Consider the following 21,689-nt stretch of genomic DNA (forward strand, 5'->3'; position numbering starts at 1 on the left):
AACATTCATCTATCATCAAAAATTTCATCTATTAATTCTCTTCCTACTGTTGAATGGGCAAAATTAACAATTTAAATTTTGGAGGTAATTCTATTGCCGATTTTGAGCACCCCCTGTGGTCGATTCTTAGAATTAATAATGCCAATGGCGGAGCTAGCTCGTTTGGGACGCTAAAACATATTTGCCGAAACGGAATCTCTGCACAAATTCTATTACAAATGTAGAATAAGTGAAGTTAAGTAGTGATAGCCTTCCAAATTCGTAGTTTGATTAGTGAAAAACCTTTCAGAGTTCCCTTAAAATTGAAATCTATACTGTGCAACCGTAACTGTATATACACGAAGGAGGACGCTTCGAGAACGAATGTAGAAGGTACGTTCACCTTTATCCTTTTTAAATGTTTATTTTTATACAAATTTCTAATTTCTCGATAGTTACTTCTCTTTCCGGAAGTAGATTACTTAAAATAGCATAAATTTATATAATCGAAAATTCTAAATAGGGAGAATATTCGTAAAGGAATGGCGTAATGCTTCTTCAATTATATTTTTTCGGTTGATATTTCTTTAAATTAATTAAAATACAAGTTCCAAAATGACATTGATTTTATATGAATATGATCTTATATAATATATTATGTTGTAATTGTTAAAAATCTTCTCACTGCTTATTACTTTATTAATTACTATTATTTTATTGTACAGAACACAGAAACTTGTATACTTGGTGAATATATTGCTAATGTCATTAGAAGTTTTACAAATAGATACATATGTATATTTTGTAATTTAAGAAATAACCGTTCGCAATCTTTTGCCATATTAATTCTATGTTTGAGTATGTAACTTAACTTTTAACGATATTATCATTACTTTTAGTATAACGAATGTTTAAACTGTCAATCGTATATTTAAGAATTACACGTGGAAGTTTTCCAATTTCTCTATGTACTCTATCGTTTCTAAGATATTATATTAGTACAACACATATTATTAGCACTATATTGTGATAATCATCGTTAAAAAAAGTAAAAAGGTATTTATCGCAAAATTCGAAAATTGTTTACTACTGTTTGTTCACCGTATAAATTATCTCCTTTATCTTAACTATCTATTTAATGATACTTGCAAGATCCGATAGGGAACCTAATCTAAAGTGCACAGATAAATCAGTAGCATTCAGTAGCAATTTATCTTTACAATAGAAGATGTTAAACGACATATGAGTTAAAGAAAAGTATCAGAGAGATAATGCTATTTGTTTACATGCAAAAATATTAAAAAATTGCAATTTTACTTGCAATTAATAATTTTTAAATTAATATATTGTAACTTTAAAACCCTTTTAATATATAATATAATTATAATTTCCCGTAAAATACATTATATTTTGTGCACGGGGAATTATTTAGGAGAGATACTGGTAATTACATTAGTTTTATTTCAAGTTTTCGTCATGCTGAAAAGCACACAGAATAAGCGTTCTGTTTGATCTGTGATGTTTTTCGCTCTCAACTGCAAATATTTACGAAACAACATTTTCTAAGAAAAAGTCTTTGCGCCAAATCTCCTCATTTCTAATTTAGCACATTTTCGTTTTATATTTACAGAATGTAAACTTAGTAGTGGCGTGTTCTCTTTATAGAAGATTATGAGCTTACAAAATTAAAATTTACGAGCTTGAAAATGTTTCCTTGAGGGCGTAATGCTCTGCAATAATGTACGTCTTATTTCATATAACATATATTCCATTGTGGTTTACATTGTGAAATAATCTTTTAAGGAATAATTGAAGTTGGTCCTATAAATATTAAACTCACCTTAATTTTCTATTTTTTAATTTATCCTTTACTTATTTTTACTTACCTATTTAGAAGGTTGATCATAATTTTAATACTATGACACTGATAAAAATGATTTAATAAGCGTTATTATACACACAATTGTTGTAACAATAACATACAGTTTAACATTAGGATGAAAATAAAAATTATGTTTAAATTTTCATAACTTCTGTTACATCTGTTCTTGTAAGATCTTTGTACAAACAGATGTCAGTAATCAACTTTGTTAGTCCTTTATAACTGTACATTGTAAGTAACATACTCATCCACTTATCTATTTCTTTCATCTACCATATTATCCCATATTTCTATTAGTGCTTGGATCTTTTTATTTATAGTATCTGTAACCTTGAGTCCACCTAAACTTTTTTTAGTGTTCTATACTTTCAAAAGATTCTATACAAACTTAATATAATTTTGCTAACGTCTCTACTTCAGTATCTGTTAGAAATTTAAGCTAATTATTAAGGAGAGAATTTTATTTTTAATTCATAGCAATAAAAAATGGGGATGGATATGTAGAAGTGAAGTTTGGTGCTCGGTGAAGCTCTTCAGAGCAAATCTAAGAACTCTATGGAAAGTTCATTTTTATTTAGGATAATTGCACTTAATAGGGAACTCTGCAATATCCCGGAAGTAACTAACAAAATCAGTTGGCAACAGTGTAAAATATTTCGTAAAAGGCAAAAGACAAGCATATTCACGTTTCAGCTTTACTTGGAAATCTGTCGTTGAATGTTGTTGACTGTTGTGTTTGAATGCGCATAATTTGACAGACCAGTCAAACAGTGAAATTTTTTAGCAAGTTAAAAAAATACCATTCTTCCACAACTTATCATTATACACGCTTGTTCCCGAGTATTCAGAAGAAATTTACCGTTAAATTTAGTTTTTTCTTTCAAGCAGATAACAGGAAATTTCAAACAAGTTGGCTATATGTGCATTCGATGCTTTAGGTATTAGGTTGGTGTTGAAACAGCCCTAAAAGGATTTGCCTGTGCGGCTGTTTATTTTCCAGAAACTAATAATTTTTTTCTACATCTTACTTTGTACATTTTTAGATATTGATATTATACTTTTTTAAATATTAAATACTTCCGATTTATTTTGATAAATTTTTCATCATTTTTATTTATTATAGTGCTCCTGCATAGTTCTACCATTTTGCGTGTGGAAATTGAAATAAAAATAATTTGCAAGAAGAAACAGCTACAACAAGAATTTTTTTTAGAAGATTAAGATTTAGAAGATTTTTTTTAGAAGATTAATTTGTCGAAATCAAATGCACTCAAATTTCTTTGGAATTGTTTTATCGTCAACATGAAGCATCGAATGCACATACAATCAACTCATTCGAGATTTCGCAGTGCTTGCCATTTCCTTGTTAATGTAATCACTATTTGTCTGTCGAAGTACGTATGTATTCAATATGCATCACGTTGAGTGTGCTTAATATGGAACATGTGAATGAAGCTGCTACTGATTATGATGATGGTGATACAGAGCTATATTTATTTTGTGGCAGCAATTACATGAGAGACAACAATAGCGAAAAATGTATGTAATGTATTCGCTGTTTTCATTGAGATCACAAAGATGTGCTTCAAACGCGTCATTCACATGCTCAACGTGTACGAGACAAAGGAAATTAGTATAATATATGTTAAAGAAATAGGAGTATCGTTTTTTTCTTCTTATTTAAACGAATGTTGATTTTTCATAGTAAAAGTAAAGTTCTTTGATATTAGATATTCCGTATGAGCTATCCACTGCACATGAAAATTTTTCAAGTAATTTTTCAAAGTAATTTCAAATAGTTTGTCATCTTTCTTTTTGTTTAAATTTTGCTCTATTTAAAAAGATTAAGTTAACATGTGAAAAGTATTGGATAATATTCTAGAAACTTGAAGTAGCGTTCAAAAATTTTGGGAGGATTTTTTAAGACACAAAAACATGAGAAAATCTGCATGTGCATAAACGACTCAGCGTTTAACTTTCTTTACCATGACCTCAGGACACTCAAGCTTTGAACACAGTTAACTAGTGACATACGAATATCTATTAATAGGGATCGATAGGGCTATGGAACTTTTTAATAGGTTCTATTTCAAACACGTGCCGTGGAACTTTTTTTAGAAAACGTCCTCGCGTTATAAGTTCTCGTTATGAGAACATATAAAGAAAAGTTTTACTTCGGGTAGAACTTATGAAATATAAAAATAAAAATGTTTCTATAACAGGAACAAGTATTTTATACATTAACAATAAAAAAGCTCTATTGCAAATACCGAATACCGTTGGATGAATGATGTTAGAATTGCAACAATACTAAAGAATTATTACAGTTGAATTCATATTCTGAATACGTTATTTATTTGTAATATTTATGTAAGTAGATGATTGGTAGTTGGAAGTTTCTTTGTGTTTCTGTTTAAAATGTACATTTAGGAAGATAAGAACGTTATCTATATATTATACTGTAGAATGTATTTCAATTTATTTAAACTATGCAAGACTTTATTTATTTATTATCTTTAACAAACTCTTTTCTGTTAAATACTTCTTATAAAACTATTAATCACATATATTATGATTTTCATATTTTTTATTCAATAAACATATCAATGATATGATATTATATTGTCAAGTAAAATTGAATAAAAATAGTACTAATAAGTTGATACTTTTAGTCACCTTATGGAATACACGTTCCAAAATAACTCGTTTTTATGGAACTTTTATTACACAGACTCTAAAATACCTGTTCCACGAGAACATTTTTTAAAGAAATTCCTAAGGGTAACATTTCTTTCCATAAAAATTCCACAAGAACAGATATTGTTTTAAACGAAACACCTAAGTTCGAAGAGAATATTTTTGAAAACGGAAGGCACCTGTTTATTTCGATCCCTGTCTACTAATTTCGCCGTACGTTAACGTCAGTTTGATTGACGAAATCATGTTTCTCTTCTTGGGAAGGTTTTAAAATCAGGTATTCCATGTTATGAGCAGTTACTACTTATTTATATTTTTTTATGTTTATTTATATTACTTACAGTAATACCATAATTTATCAATTTTTAGATGGCAACGAAGAACTAGAATTATTTAGAATTTCTTCTCTGAGAAAGGTAATAGTTAGATTGCGGATTTTTATACAACTGTGAGAAATTTAAAGATAGAGAAATACATAGAATGCATTTGTCAAAATGTAGTACCTTTTATAATATTTAATAGGTAAGGCAAATTTCTGTCTAGGTCCCATTCTGTTGATTGTATAGTAATAGCATACAATTTGGTAAGCAATTTTATTAAAAACAACCATTTAAATAGGTCCTATTTTTTTATTGTATCCATAAAAATACAGATTTGCATAAAAATTGCATGAAAATCTGCAATCTAATAATAGCGTATAATTTGTTGAACATTTTCTATTTTTTCAAACTTTCTTACTTTAGAACTAAACCTGAACCTAACCTCAATCTAGAAAAATAAGAATCTAAAACATATTTAAAGCCATAAGTTAAGAGATGTACAATCATAATACAGAAATTGAAAAGCTAACCAGCACTAGCCATGAACTAGATACTGATAGCGACCCAGATGATTACTAAGTTTCATTCTTGTTATTCAATCTTTGTTAGTTTTGGCTGATTGAATTTATTACCAATAAACGTTAGATCAAACTTCTTCCGTGACTGTTTTCTATTTGCTCTCTGTCACTTAATTTTCGTTTATAATATTTGTATAAATTTCATTATTTTTATAGTTACTTTTAGGTTAGGTTTAACCTTAATAATCCATTTCAACATATTACAGTTTGAAAGAAGTCAAAGACACTCGGCAAATTGTATATACTATTTACCTCTCATGGACAAAAAATTCGAAATAGCTAGTCATAGTTCTTCGTTGTCATCTAAAAGTTGATAAACGTCTGTGTGGTATCGTTATTACCCTGAGAGGCATGTACATAAAATTCTAGTCGTAAAGTGTTAACAAGCGTGATAATCGAACGCGACACGAGTGTGTAGTGTAAACATAATAAAAAAGGAAAAAGAAAAGGAAAAAAGAGAGGAGGCAGAGATATGTAAAACAGTATTAGCGTCGCGTGAAGTATATTTCGGACAATCGCTGACTCGACCTTAATCGGAAGGCGCGCCCTTGGACAGCCGATTCGAGGAAAGGTCGATTCGAGAGAACCGAGTGTAATCGCCATAAAGAAGTTTGTTTGTTTGCGATAAGATGCCTGGCTCTACCACAAGGTAACAGACACGATAACAGCCACTATGAGGCCCATATACGCGACCAGTTGAAATGGGAGCATAGCGTGTCTCTCGATTTCTCCGTTCGAAACGTTCCTGGAATCCTCTCTGAAATAGTCCTCGATCCACCTCGATGAACGGCCAGCTCGTTTCTAGTAACCTTTATCATTCTAGCCCGTACTGCTATTCCTACGCTTTGCTAGGCTTTCTAATTTGATTGCGCCCGGTAACGCGCCGCGTATTATAAAATCATTTGCGTTCCTGTGAAACTACGGTTTAATCGTAACAAATTACATCGACACGCTCCGCGGAAACTGAAACGCGCGGACACGTGAGATTTTCGTCCGTGGGATACGGATTAGACAGTAGTTCGATACTTTCGTAATTCAACGTTCGAGTTGAAATTGCGATCGTGCTCAGGCCTCGTATCGTTTCAAGGAAATCGTTCCAATGGATCTATCGCTGCTTCAATTATTGCCAGTGCATTGTTGCAGAGGCGTATTTATTGTTAGCGATAATTGGTACTCCATAATGCCATAATGCGGATATGTTATTTATTTCCCGTTGTTCTGTTATTGAAACGAAGCAGGTTGTTACCAGGGGTCTATTTAACTTTCACGAGAGAGTAAAAACTCAATAAAAATGAATAGAGGACACACGCTGGTATTCTCGTTTACAATCACGGGAAAGTTAAATATAGAACTCGCTGCTTTAATAAATTCTATTATTTATCTACAGTGTAGAGGGCGTTTCAAAAAGCCTGGCGAAAATTTTGAACGTTCGTTTGACGAATTAGAACGGGAGAGAAAAGAGTTAATCTAACAATGTTTATGGTTCACAGACATTATCGTTACTTTTATGGTATGTTTAAATATATTAACGTAACGTAATCCTGTCGCTTTTAAACGAGTCCGACAATTTATGGCGAGACTATTTATGTCTATGCACGCCACGAGTTTTACAGAGGATACTTTAACACCTACTTTGAGTTTACTTTTTTGCCATTAATATCCTAATAATGTTATGAACATACACACTTTAATTTTTTTCACTCGATTAGAGACGCGAAGCTTACATACATAGACATACATATTCAGGCATTTCTAGGAAATTCAGAATTCCGAGAATCTACCGGGTGCACATAACGTGCTCAAACATATAGAATATTTAAATCAGATATTTAGCAGGAGAAAGTACATTTTAATAAAAACGTATTTTATAAATATGTTTATATTATACATATATAAATAATACTCATATACTTGCTCAAACTTTTTGGAACGTGGTGTATGTAAAAAGCTAGGTATATCAATGTTTGAAGAATACGTTGGAACGGTTCAACCTCGAAAAGAACGATTTCTACAAAACCCGGCAATTTACCACGAAATCTCCCCCACTAGGGTCTCCGTAAATACACAATGGGACGCATTGTATTCCTAATAACGGAATCGGCCTCCACCCATTGTTCAGGAAACATAAAAGCTTTCTGGAAACGTGCGATCTACGACGACACGTTTCCAACATTGTCGATCATCACATTTTTTATTACCGAAATAAATGTCACGAGGATAGGAGTGTAACGTGTTTAAATATTATATATGAAAGTACTTAACATCCTGGTAATCACTTCGTTACTACTAAATTGACCAATTAGATTCTAAGTTGTTACGTTTAACATTATTAAAAACATGAAGGTAAATTTTTTGATAAAATCAATATCGACTTTCATTGAAGTAAAAATATTATTATATATTGTACATATATTTGTTACATGTATTTTCATCGTATCTGTTTAATTGTAATCATCTGTATACTATGTATGATATATCGTTTATCTTAAAATCAGATGACAGTACCATTTTTAGTAATCTTCAAACCGATACATATATTCTTTATCTAACCCAATCAGTGGAATCGCTTATCATTTTATCTTGGCGGAATATCAATTGATATGTATATATAGTTATAAATAAATAATAAATATATGTATACTAAATTTATTAAATATAATTATAATATAAATAATTTTATTATTAAATATGTTAATATATATATATATATTTTTTTTTTTTTTTAGAAAAAATTCTTTAGAAACAGTTTTATATACTTATTAAATATAATTATAATATAACTAATTTTCTTATCAAATATATTAATATATATCTTGTTTTATTTTTATTTCTGTAGAAATTTCTTTAGTAATGCAATTAGTATTTTTCGTATAGGAAGTGTTTTATTCTTTAGAAACAGTTTTATATACTTATTAAATATAATTATAATATAACTAATTTTCTTATCAAATATATTAATATATATCTTTTTTTATTTTTATTTCTGTAGAAATTTCTTTAGTAATGCAATTAGTATTTTTCGTATAGGAAGTCTTTTATTCTTTAGGAACAGTTTTATATACTTATTAAATATAATTATAATATAACTAATTTTCTTATTAAATATATTAATATATATCTTTTTTTATTTTTATTTCTGTAGAAATTTCTTTAGTAATGCAATTAGTATTTTTCGTATAGAAAGTCTTTTATTCTTTAGAAACAGTTTTATATACTTATTAAATATAATTATAATATAACTAATTTTCTTATCAAATATATTAATATATATCTTTTTTTATTTTTATTTCTGTAGAAATTTCTTTAGTAATGCAATTAGTATTTTTCGTATAGGAAGTCTTTTATTCTTTAGAAACAGTTTTAAGTGATGTTAGGTGAAAGGAAATTCTAGTTTATTGGAGAAAGGCGTAGCCAATGTAGCTAATGTAGCCAAAGGTAATGGCAATGTTGGGCGTTATTGTCTAAATTTTTCTTTAAATAATTGTTCAAGTAGAGAGTCATTTGTTAACTGAAGTTCGAATAAAAAACAGAAACATATCATTTATTATCTAAACGAGTGAAGTATCTACAATAGCGAAGTTGATTGTTATTTAGAAATACAAATTTATTTTTTACTTATTATTTATCGGTCGTAGAGCAAATTTATTTTTACACAAATGTAACGTTTCAATCAAAGAGATTACCGTAAATTACAATTTGTAATGTTTAATAATGTTTGTTGGCTTTGATGAATGCGCCAAAATCAAATAGCGATTAATTTTAAACACAAGCGTGAACTGTGATCTATCCATTTGAAAAGTAAACATATTAATTTGACGATTATTTCATGTTGTACAAAATGGAACAGATAGGACAACGCCAAAAACCATTTATTTATATATTATTTATATATTATACCATTATTATATTTATATTTATACCATTTATTTATTTATATATTATTATTATTATATATTATATAACCATATTATTTATATATTTATTTATATATTATCATTTGTTTTCCAAATAAATGCAAATAAAAAATAAAATATTATTTGCAAGTAAGAGATAATGAATATTTAATTATATATAAATTCTATATAAATTTAATTCTTATTCGGAATAAAAATATTGTTTAATTCGCTATTTATTGTTTAATAGATAAATAAAGTTTCACCCAAAATTGATCTTGGCGATATATATATATTCAGGTAATTTTGCTGTAGTTATTTTTGATGTGTGAGGCCGAGAATTATCATGCAGAAACATAATGTCTATATATTAATCAATTTTCTATGCATAATTTCGATTTTCTGCCAATGTGATGCTGCTATTATTGTATCGTCTGAATTCAAAAATAGATAAACGTCTATGAATAGCCTCTTTTATGCTTCACCGACGTAGCAAACAATTAGCAAAACCTTTGCAAATTTTGAATTCCTATTTTTCAATATTTTTTATTTTTCAAATTATTGCTTGAGTACCGTAAGTATCCCTGTAACGTTTTTCGCAGATATTATCTTCTTTGCTTACGTAAAAGCGGTTAAACTTAAAAGAGTAGCTACAGACGGGTATAAACTCGAATAACTTCCATCCAGGATGAACACTTTTAACGATACGCACGATTTTTCAACCATTCGACGAAGAATAATAAATATAATAAACATAAAATATAAAATAACAAACACTTCAGAAATATTGTTTTCTTTCGTAATCGATTCAAGGCCATTGTTATGAATAAATACCTATAGCTCACTGTGTAAATAGAACTGTAATTTTTCGTGTTTGTTGACTTAGTTCTCGATGTCTCCAACAAAGCTATTTAGCAAACTTCAGGCAACTGAGCGTCTGTTAAGGGCATAGGAGTCAAATTTTGGTCAAAACGAAATACGCTAATATAAGCATAATAATAATAATAATATATTCAAAATCTAATAACTAATTTTGCATTGCTCTGTAGATATTATAAGTGCTTCTTTGCGAAACTAACAATTCTGACTTGATTTTTTGCCCACTAGAGATCCAACATAACCTAATACGTGATATTTTCAAACGCGCCAATGTTGCCAAATTTCTCTCTTCTTTTTGATCGTTTAGAGCGTTAGGTATCGTTAAAGGCGTTTGTTCACTGCAGATTTGCGAAAAAATTCGTTTCTCTTATTTCTTTCTTTCTTTCTTTCTTTCTTTTTTTCTTTTTATCACATAGTATCGAACAGTAGATATCGAGTATCTAACAGAGTATCTCCGAGTATCTCACGAGTTACGCGACGAGCGTTAACGAGTATTTATTCCGCGATTTTATTTTGCTATTTGTACTAACGACTCACATATACGGCTGTACATTAATTTATTATTTTAAATATATTCGACTGTTTCAACAACGAGCAATCTCGTCATTAAACCTCACGTACCAACCATCCTCTTGACATAAAAATCTGCAAATTGGTTTTTCTTTCTTTGTTTTTCCTTTTTGCATTTTCTTAAAATGCATAGATTTATAATTTCAAAAATAAATCTGGAAAATTAGGAATTCTGGGGGTGACTCGTGACACATGTTATTTAGATGGAATTTTTTTAAAACCGTGTTATCTGGAACGGCTTCCATAACATCTTGAAATCTGTTCAACTGATTAGCCTCAAATTTCCTCTACACCTTCAATGCGTGTGTTGTTATCTTGGTCAGGATTAAAAATATTGTTCTTCTTCTTTTAACTCGTATTTATTTTCCTCTTTTTTTGCAAAGACAGTCAAACTTTAAAGGGCCGCCATTTTTCTTTCTTTTTATATCTTTGTATATATGTAGCAAATAAGCACAGACACCACAAATGTATGTATATATATATATATATAAAGAAAAAAAATGACGGCCCTTTAAATTTGGACTGTCTGACTTTGCAAAAAAAAAAAAAAAAAAAGAAAATAAATGCAACATAGTGAAGAAAAAAATATTTTTAATTCTGAAATATATATATTTGTGGTGTCTGTATTTATCTGCTGCAGAGATCTCTTTTTAACAGTGTGACTGAGATTTCAGTTTGTTACCAGTTTTGTTTCTCTTTTAAAAAAATGTGTAAATATTACAGGAACATAGATAAATGTGCAAGGTGAGACCCGTAACTGGAACCACCTCGATTACTACGAAAGTCATGATTTTGACGAAAAGCATTTCAGATAAGAGTTGGATGATTTCGAAAGGGACGCGATTTGACGTGATTAGTTTTTTTTTTTTATGGGAGAATGCATGTAGGTCGTATGAAGGTCAATTTCATTCTTTTAAATGGAACTTTTTTTTCCTTTTTTCTACACATATCGATTTTTGGAAACATTTTACGTCAAAAGATAATAAGATACAATATCAAAAAAAAAAAATCAACAATTCGTGAGATATTTTAAGTTGAAAGGGAAGATACTTGATATAAAAATCTGAAATATCTCACGAATTATCGACCTTGTTGACATTGCGTCTTCATGCTCTGCTAGACAGAATGTTTCCAAGAATCGACGTATTAAAGAAAACGGCAGAAGTTCCGCACGGAACAAAGGAGTATTTGTCCAGTTTCGTATAAAGCAAAATTCCTATTCTTCGAGCGATCGGTATATTTCTTATCGCTAACTGGCTCTTTCGAACGTTCCGCGCAATAAAACATCAGGGTACGGTGTCTATAAAATCAATAAATCGTGAGACATCAAATACCGGGAACGTTTTAGAATTTTTCGAGGAAAATTTAAATATCTTTTTCAAAAGGTAATTTTCTTCAATGATGTAATCGCCGTTTTAATTCCACAACTGAACTGACCTCTTTCCTGAGTTTGAACGCATATATTCATCCAATTCCTCATTTTCGACGACAGACGGACGTCCTGAACGCGGCACGTCATCTAACGAATCATTTCCTTCCTTGAACCGTTAAAACCATTTTCCTGCTGTCCTCTTTCTAACAGCAGCTTTTCCGCGTACAAATGCGTTCTGCTGCATTTGCCACTGTAAAGTAAGGAAGCATGATTTTTTAACTTCTCGCTATCTGTGTTTACCGTTATCGTGTAAACAGTAAACAAGGAAATTTCGAAACAATTGAGAACAACGAAGCGTGCGTATCACGGTCGTATACACAGGACTGGAAACTCCTGCGGCAGAGATATAGCTGCAGATTTGAGGACAGAAAGTTTCTCGTATCGCCTACCACATGCAGAATGCTTGTAAATTTGCAAGTAAATTTTTTATAATTTTTCTACGATACTTTACAAATACTTTACGAATTTGAAAATATCAAGTATCTATGGTGGGCGAAGGACTATACATCAGAATTATTAGTTTCGCAAACAAGCACCTGTAATATTTAAAAGAAGGAAGAAAAATATAAATTCGAAAGAGAGATGCAAAATTAGGTGTTAGATTTTAGATACACGATTAGAATCTCAGGTAAAAAAGCAGGAAGGAAGTGAAATTGGCTTGCGTTACTGGGCCCAAAAGCAGGGACAGCAAGATAGAATGTACAGGCTGTCTCAGCTAAATGAGATCATTCAAATGTCTGGCTTGTTCATTTCATTGTACGAAAGAACTTCTCGGGACGAACTATTTCAAAAGGCACGTATAATACTGGAAAGGATTTTTTCTCATGTTAATTTTTCTAAAGAGATTTCGAGGTTTTGTATGTTCTCTGCATATTCTCCTATAAAACAGCTAATCGCGTCAAATTATCTTCCTCGACATCATACGACTCTTACCCGAAACATTTTTCAGGAAAGTCCTTGCTTACGCAGAAACCGAGGTGGTTCCAGTTAAGAACCCCTTGTATATGTAAAATCCAAACACGAAAGATTATGTAGATACTTCGTAAGGAAGGCCAGAAAAGTCCTAGAAATTCGTTAAAGTACTTCCTAGCACTATTAGATAGTTCATGACACATAATGGACTAGTCGAAGATTCGTTGAACAAAGAGAGGGAACCCTAAAATTGTAATCGTTTGTAATAGTTATCTGTAACCAAAGTACAATTTCTGTCGTCGATAATGATTATCGATAATCGATAAGTCGTTAATTCTTTATGAAGGTAATTCGTAACCAAAGTAAAATTCGGGTCATCGATAATGGTTATTGGTAAGCGAAATTAAATTCCTGCCATCGATAATGATTACTAGTAACTGAAAAAGAATTTCCGCTCATCTATATTGGTTACTGCTAAATACAATTAAATTTCCATTATCGATAATAGTTATTCGTAACCAAAATAAAATTCTCGTCGTGGGTAATGATTGCTCGTAATCCGAAAAAGTTTCATCATTTACAATGGTTGTTATTCGTAACCAAATTTTTAAAGTAAATATATCAACTTTTATACCATAACCTCTAGAATTCTTGTAACAGTTACGATACGTGGCTTTCTTAAATGAAACTATATTTTTCCGTACACTGTTCGATACGCTTTTTAATTCTCTACAAAAAGATATTGGTTTAAAGGTTAGTTAAAGAGTTTTAATTTAAAAAAATTATCTTAATTTAAAATCTTGCAAGACTTATCGTATAAAAGACAAGGATAGCTAATTTAACTTAACGAAGCTAAATTAACGTTGAGATATTTCCTAAAATCAATCATTTCCAGATACAAGCACCTTGGTACTTTTTTGTAGGGAATTACAAAAATTAAAGAACTAAATCGAACGACGTATAAAAAATGTATAGTTCCACCTAAAAGAAGAAATATCGCGAAGAACAATTGGCAAACAATTTATTACCGTAAAGTACCTCCTGGAACATTATCAAACGGTTAATAATATAATACTTAACGAACTAATGGAATATTCATTGGGCGATAAGAGGGGACTTTCCCTTCCAAGCGCCATCTTTTGCGAATAGGTTATGTTCATGCAAACTCTATACCAAAGTATTCCAAAAGAGAAATAAATAACAAACTAACTACTTAATGGACTATATAAAAGGTTCTCGGACGGAATCCGTCGGTCAGAGGATACGAATGACTGTGAAAGAAACGTCACATGGTCTGGTAGGATATAGGTCTCAGAATTGTGACTCACGACCAGGTGTTCCTCTTTTGTACTTCGTGTATCATCAGTAGGGAACACTTTTATGATGGATAAAGGTTTCATAAAATTTATGGGTTCAGTGAGTTTGCTCGATTTCAACACGTTTTTGGAATAGCAGTTTCCACGAATGCACATGCTCGAATTACGTAACGCGTAGTCGTTATTGCTTAAACTTTCATGTCACAGTAATCGTCGAAGATAAAAGTATGACATATTTATTTCCAAGACAGAACAATTTCGTTAGTAGGAATCATGATCGTGGTATAAACAGTAATTAATTTCTTCTCATTTCAATATTTTATTAGATGCGTGATTTGTATTTCTAGGAAATTTGAAAGCGCAAAACTACACACATAATTCATATGATATGTAAAATTATGTAAAAATATTCAAACTAGAGTACTTATAATATTTAGTTTACTTGGAACGAATTTCTATTCACGTTCTGTTTTTTTCTTCTCTTTTTTTTAGTTATATTCATAGAAATATAAAAATTCATAAAAATTTGCAGTTCAATGATTATTAATATATATGTATATATATACATATACATCATTAATACACATATTATTATATATGTGTAATATGAGCGATGTACATTATTCAACGTCCGATTATTCAATGATACTTGTACTTCCATAAAATACGTATATTCAGTATGAATATTGATAAACTTTTTCAAAGATTTATTCAAAACAAAATCGAGTCGAGGTTCGTTTAAAACGTACGACTTCTCATAAAAATAGTTTAGCATAATGTACAAAAAGTTTAGGACATTAGTATTAAAATTTGATCCATCAAAGATGGCAAAGTTCCTTTTACTAATGTATATACATGTCTGTAGCATATTGGCAGTGAAAAATCTTCACGATAAATATTGTAGAATTCTGTAAGGAAGATTGTGTCCTCAGATAAGATTTCACGGTTTCCAGTGAAAATTTCCTTGAAACAAATGCTCGCCAGGTATATTGGACCTAGAGTGAATCGGAAAGCTTGCAAAATGTTTGACAGGGAGAGGGACGCAGGGAGCAGCATATTTTGTTAAGAGAAACTCGTATTGTGCGACCAGCTGGATTCTTACGGATTTATTCTTGGAAATGAACAAGAATAACGTGTCTTAGGTACGCGCAACTCTCTCTCTCTCTCTCTCTCGCCCCCTCTTTCTCCGTGGGGTTTTGCCTGCTCGCTCGCTTTCTTTCTTTCTCTACCCTCCTCTCTTCCTCTCGATTCCTGTCCGTGTCTTTTTCTTCTCTTTTTTTGTCCCTTCCTTTACCAGAATTCTTCGTCAATCGTCAGATACAACGTACGACTATTACCTGCATTATTTTTCTTTTTTTTTTTTTTTTGTCTTTTTTAAATATGTATGTATGTTATTTATTGCAGTGAGTCTTAATGACTAGTACGTATATCTTCATTTACACAAGTGCGCGTTTAGTAGAATTTCGCTTGCTTCTTAGCATGTTACCTACATGTATCTGTATTGCAGTGTCCCCAATATAATTTTCATAACCTATACGCTAAGTGTTCTATTACTGTATTATAATATATTTATATTTATATCATATTTATAATATTTTCAATAACTTCAACATTTCTCTATCATAATATACTTAATGTTAAAATAAGCATATTATGATATATCTCAGTACCACAATATATCATCGTATCTTCGCTAGTTTGCGGTTTCTTTGGTTTTTCGACGTTTTTTGGAACTAGTGTTGTTCGCCATTATCTTTTTCAAATATTCAGTGGAGACGAAGCAGAGAACCAAGATAAATACGTTACTTGTAAATCATACAAATGTGTAATATTTCCCAATCTCGTTTATCTCCACGTGGACAGTTTTTAAGAAAAATATAAAGGAAAAAAGGAAAATGGAAGGCGCAATAAAAGCTAGCGAAAAGTGTAACAGTTACGTAGCTTTCCGCGAAAATCAATTAATATTATCCACGTCGACAATCTTAGTACATACATAAAACATCTAGTGATTTATCATTAAATATCAATGGCACACGATAAGTGTTATTTTCCAAGCATCGATTTATTGTTATGACTAATGGAAGAGATAGAACTTTTTTAATAAAAAAATAATATTTCGTAAAATTTGGAATTCTTATTTGAGTGAACAATTCCAGTTGCTAGGTGTTATACAGGGTGTCTCATTTTAATCGATCCATGTAAATACCTCACACGCTATACATTACTCGAAATAATGTTTCAAATGAAACTTATATCGATTAAAATATTTTTTATCAGTAACTATTATCGATGACAGAAATTTAATATTTAAATAATATTAATATTAATGAAACAGGAGTTTTTTTGGTTAACTATAATTTGGTTAACCTAATTACACTTGATTAACTATGATCGATGCCGAAAAATTTGTTTTATTATCGCTAATCAATATCAGCTGCGAAAACATTATTTTTTGATTACATTCGACTATTGTCAATTTGTCATTAACATTACTGATAATTACTATTCACTGACAGCATAAAAGAACTTAATTATAAGACCTATTTATTAAGTAAAGAAACTGTATGAAAATGTGTGAAACAACGAATGAGATAAAAGTTATGGTAGTACAATATTTTCATTTTATTCTCTGTTTCACATATTTTCGAGCTGTTTTTAAAAATATAATAAATTTTATAATCAGCTTCTTTTATATTGCCAATAAATATGCGCTAATTGCCAGTGATGCTACCAACAATTAACAATTAACAACAAACAGAAAACTTTTTTATTCCCGATAATAATTATTCGTAACCAAAATTAATTTTCCGTCATCGATAATGACTAATCATAACCAAAATAAAATTCCTGTCCTCGATAGGTAACGATTACTGGTTATCAAAGATAGTATTTAGTTTAATCGGTTATTTATAGCCAAAATCAAATTCTGTCCATCGATAATGATTATTCGTAATGAAAAATTAATTAATTAACCCTTATACCATAACCTTAAAAATTTGTTCTATAACAGTTACAATATCTTGCTTTTATAAGATAAAAATATACATTTTTCTAGAGACCATGCAATGCATTTTTTAATTCTTTGCAAAAAGTCGTTAAGGTATTTCGATCGAAAAATGGCTAGTTTAAAAGATACTTCAACTTTAATCTTGCAAGACTTATCGTATGAAGGACAAGGAAAGATAACGCAGTGCTTTTATGTTTACGTTTTCCTTGTTCATACGCTCGATTTCGTTAACGTGCAAATGTTTTTCAAATTAAACATTTCTTCATACAGGTACTTGAATACTTTCTCTGTAAAGAATCAAGAACTTCATGAAAAAAAAAAGAATTATATAAAAATCTATAAAAAGAATTGTATAGTTCCGTTTAAAAGAACAACGATAGCTCGAGACCTGGAAAACGCGTGCACCCAGATCAGATAAATTCGATGGTCATCGTAAGACGGCCCCCTTGAAACAGAACAACTTTCATTTGATACACTCTTCCCAATAATATATAGTTCAGTAAATATTTGCGCGAGGCGATTAAATTGTTACAGCGCTCGTTCGATTGGAATGTATTTCTACGGTATCGCGATTTTGTAAAAATTGTCAAGTTTTACGAACCTCTGATCGTATAACAGTTCGTGAAATGTTTGCCAATGTCGAGAATATCGGCGGGGAGGGGGTAGCTAGTCTGGCAGCGGCGATCGATTGGCAGCCAACATCGTAAGTGTACGGCGTCAAATCGTCGGAATTCGTGACGTTTCGACGGGAGGCCCACGGAAATACGAACTCGTAAGCGAGAACGATGACGCGATAGCAGAGGCGAGATCGCACGTAAACCAGTTAAAAGGAATCCATTTTTCCGCGAGCCATGTGCTCTGTCGCACATGCAATAGCGACAGCTTCGATCAATCCTTGCTAATATTTATTTTTATCCAACTTGTTCAACAATTGTTACGAGTAACATTTACCTTCCTGGTAATGTTCTATAAATAGAATTAGCAAATCAAATTCGATGAATTGCATCTAATTTAGAAAGATTGTCATTGGCAACGATTTAATGGAGATTTGCTTTAAGCATGGTACGGATCGTTGTTATTATGAATTTTTAAATTTGTTTTAATTAAAATTGTTCAATAGCGCGTGACACGCGAACGATTATTCTCGGACGAATGCCATCCTAAAATATTTGATTGATATGATCGGAACGATAAACAGGTTCTATGAATTGCATCTAATTTAAAGAATTACCAAGAAAACGATTTAGCAGTTAACTTATATAGTGCGAGTTACACGTTGTGCAACGTTACTTGTTACATACAAAATACATTAGTGTTAATGTATTTGGAATGGCTACAAACAAACCGTCAGAGTATCTCGAAGCGAAACGTGGGAGACAAAATTTGGTCGTTTATTATGCTTTACCGTAGAGGAAAACCTACCGAGAATCCGACGTATTTTACAATATCTAATAACTTGTTAGATAACCAACCATTTATGTACTAGTACCGAATCCTTATTCCAACTCCGAGTTTTCATTATTGGCATCGTTCAAAACACCCCTATTCAATAAATTACTAATAAACTAACGATTCAAAGTCCAGTCGGAACTCGCGTTTTCTATCAATTAAGAACTAAATTCACGCTCCTAAGATCCTTCTTCGGAAGATCTTCCGCGGACTGGATTCGCAACTGCGCATGTACCACGAAATTCGTTGCAAGTCTGTTCTCCGTGTTACGTTAACATAGCACATAGTGTACTACTAAAATATACACATGTAATCAGTGTGTTCGTTCATCAGATTCCAACAAGCATACATGGAGGCTCCTTTTATAAATTTTTTCATAATTTGTTTGTTTTCATCGTACCCTGCAACGTTTGTTTCCAAGTTTAGGAACTAGCATAACAAAAAAAAAAAAAAAAAATGAAATTCCAAGAAACAGTTGCTCAACTTACTTTTACGTAATACACAGAATATTCATCCGCTAGATACGTATCTTCTATTCGATCTTGTATGTTTTTGTAGCTGTATGTTTATATAACTAAGGTGATAAACACACAACATAGAAGACGATAGTCTAGGCCAACAATTTTTGTCATTTCTTCCTTACCGTTTTCATTCATCTCGTTCGTGGAATAGTCGTGGAATAGCCTGTTACGATACCAAATCGTAGGCTGAAATTCCGCGTCATTCGCTAGCTATTAGTCGAAGTTTGAATGGATTGGTTCGTTAGTCGTTTCCGTATCGTAGCCATCGCTAAAATAGAGTTCTTAATGCTCCCTCGACGAGTCTTCCACGATCTGCCCCACCACTCGGCCCTGGATCACGTGCTCGCCCCCACCATGTTCCTGTACAAAAGCAATTATAGATTCATTCAGTGAGTAGCAGCGCCAGTGCTATCCCGACTTTTACGTTGGGTCGGTCGGTCTGGTAGCTGTTCTCGGCATTACGCTTCGGCAATCTTTGAAAAGTAGACACCGCGTATTCGCCAGACAACTGTATTATTTATTATCGAAGTTCTATCGAATATTTCACTGTTGCCGATCCTTAAGGGAAATCGAAACAATTCGCCAGTTTCTATCGCATGCATTGAACGAGAAATATTTTTAGCAGTGCTACGGGTTTATTTTCGAGAGACGCGAGGTGAAAGTGGAAGTGCCTTTTCGGAGAAAGTTTCGTGGGGGATTTCTTCTTCTTCGCTGTCACCGAATTACTAAAATATTCCAGTAAGTTACGCTTTTAGACGTTCTACAATTTCTATCGCTCGTTTACCGAGAACTCGACCGTTCCATGCTAATTTTTTCACCTTCCAGCATCGTTCTGGATACATTTACATCCGTTTTAACTGTCGGCCTATGAATTTTAATGCGGTCCGCGGCTGAAACTTTGCTTTACGTTTTCGGCCTTTCCTTGCAAGTTCATTGTTTGCTTCGGACACTGTCAACGCTCTTTTACTCGAAATCCGGAATATTTCCTTCTGTTTAACATAAAAGATTGACAAATATATCTCGAGCTTTATTAGCCAATAAGACGAATGACATTTCCCATCAGTTTTTGTTCCTTTCGGCCTCCTTTCGCGCAGAAAATGACTCGAACAAACGGAGGAAAAAGGAATACAGAAAACCGCAGTAAATAGAAGAATTCGTGTTCTATCGACGCATTGCACGATGTTCTAGCATTAAGAGGTTAAGAAACGAACCAGTTCGTAATAAAAATTCGACCACATGCAATGTTTCGATATTTATAATTTATCATTGTAAAATCGTTTTACTGACCTATTGGCACTGCGCATTCGAATAACATTGCGAACGTTAATATTTAACAAATTGTAAGAAAATGTAATGTAAAATGTAACAAATGTAAGAAATGGAATAATTGGTTTTGCAAATTTCGTACTTCGTGGGAAAAGTTTCCAACGTTAATTTCGTCGTTAGATCAATGTAACGGTTGCTTTAAAATGGTTTTATGGAAAATTCAAATTAGTTCAGAGGAAAAAGAAATTATTAATTGATTAATAGCCCGAGGGTAATGCTCTAAATACTTGCAACAACAAAAGCCGATTCTTTCACGGAAGCAGGTTTATTTCCGCGAAGGCTTGTAAAATAAAATTCACGCTTATCTGTAAGTGATAAAATCCGTGTTGCCACTCATTCGAGGAACCTCTTCTCATTTATACTTGCTGGAAATCTTGCCGATAACGAGGCCAGCTACAGTATCATTCATAAATGGTGATTGCTCAATTAGCTGCGAAATTCCCTAGAATTGTCTTTTACTCTCGTCATTTACAAATTCAAATCCCGATTGGTGCACGTAGCTCTAGTAAGATTTTGAAAATTAAAATTGTTCCGCAGAAGGTTGAAAAAAATTGACTTTGTTTATTACTCGACACTATAGAAGATTTTTATTAATAAAAAAAAAAAAAAAAAAAATGAACTAAAACTTTCTCATCCTGTATATTTACGTTCTTTGGCGCTGCATATCGAATATTTTACGCTCCCAATTCAGCTATCTGTAGTTCGTAAATAGTTACTTTAAGATAAAAAAAAAAAATTGAGAAGTAAATTACATTGTGATATTCACGAACGTCGGCCGCCGTTTCTGAAAAGTGCTGTATAACGAAAGGACCGTAGAGGCATCGATGAAGTTGACCAGTAAAATTAGCATTCGCTACGACGAACTGTATTTCGCCGGCGTATAGGTCATCAGCCCAGTTCGTCGTTTTCCAAGAAGACGAATTTCTAG

The 21,689-nt window shown here is 31.7% G+C and overlaps 1 protein-coding gene across 3 annotated transcripts in view; it reads left to right on the forward strand.

Annotated features, from left to right (window-relative positions):
• Positions 1–125: 125 nt before the first annotated feature.
• LOC126926346 (uncharacterized) overlaps positions 126–21,689 on the forward strand; it is a 31,704-nt gene continuing 10,140 nt past the window's right edge. Inside the window, exon 1 of one of the 3 annotated variants that reach the window (XM_050742653.1) lies at positions 126–372. The gene's annotated coding sequence lies outside the window, so the exon portion shown is untranslated. Of the gene's footprint in view, positions 373–5,788; positions 6,106–19,844; positions 20,174–21,689 lie in introns of those variants that run through there. The other 2 variants (XM_050742654.1, XM_050742652.1) reach the window with 2 other exon arrangements.

This window comes from Bombus affinis, chromosome 17 (assembly GCF_024516045.1).
Source record: "Bombus affinis isolate iyBomAffi1 chromosome 17, iyBomAffi1.2, whole genome shotgun sequence".
Taxonomy (NCBI): domain Eukaryota; kingdom Metazoa; phylum Arthropoda; class Insecta; order Hymenoptera; family Apidae; genus Bombus; species Bombus affinis.